This window comes from Sinocyclocheilus grahami, unplaced genomic scaffold (assembly GCF_001515645.1).
Source record: "Sinocyclocheilus grahami isolate Dianchi unplaced genomic scaffold, SAMN03320097.WGS_v1.1 scaffold5695.1, whole genome shotgun sequence".
NCBI classification, from domain to species: domain Eukaryota; kingdom Metazoa; phylum Chordata; class Actinopteri; order Cypriniformes; family Cyprinidae; genus Sinocyclocheilus; species Sinocyclocheilus grahami.
Genome location: NW_015510314.1, coordinates 4,823 through 5,196, shown reverse-complemented (window position 1 = coordinate 5,196; position 374 = coordinate 4,823).

The following is a 374-nucleotide window of genomic DNA, read 5'->3' as shown; positions in this document are numbered from 1 at the left end:
ATTTGAAGTTTTCTCAACAATAATGTCTTTTACAGTGTTAAGTCATAATTTTGACATAAAAGTCATCTCGTAATTTCGACTTTTTATGTATTTCATAATTATTAGGCTATTTATTTCAAACATGATTTTTTTCTTATATAATTTTTGCTCTGAAAATCATGACAATTGTTCCAATATAGACCAAACTCAAAGTGCTGTGTTGCTATTTCTTTGTCTTTCGTGCTGTTGAAGTCGCCCCTATGTAGCACAAAACTACAGTAACCACAAGTCTGTGCGGCGTGCGTGCGTTGACTCCCAGTGGTACGTCACATCATGAGTGTGTTGGGCTAAAGAGGCTTCAACTGGGGCTTTAAACTGAAGTCTACTGTCTAGAC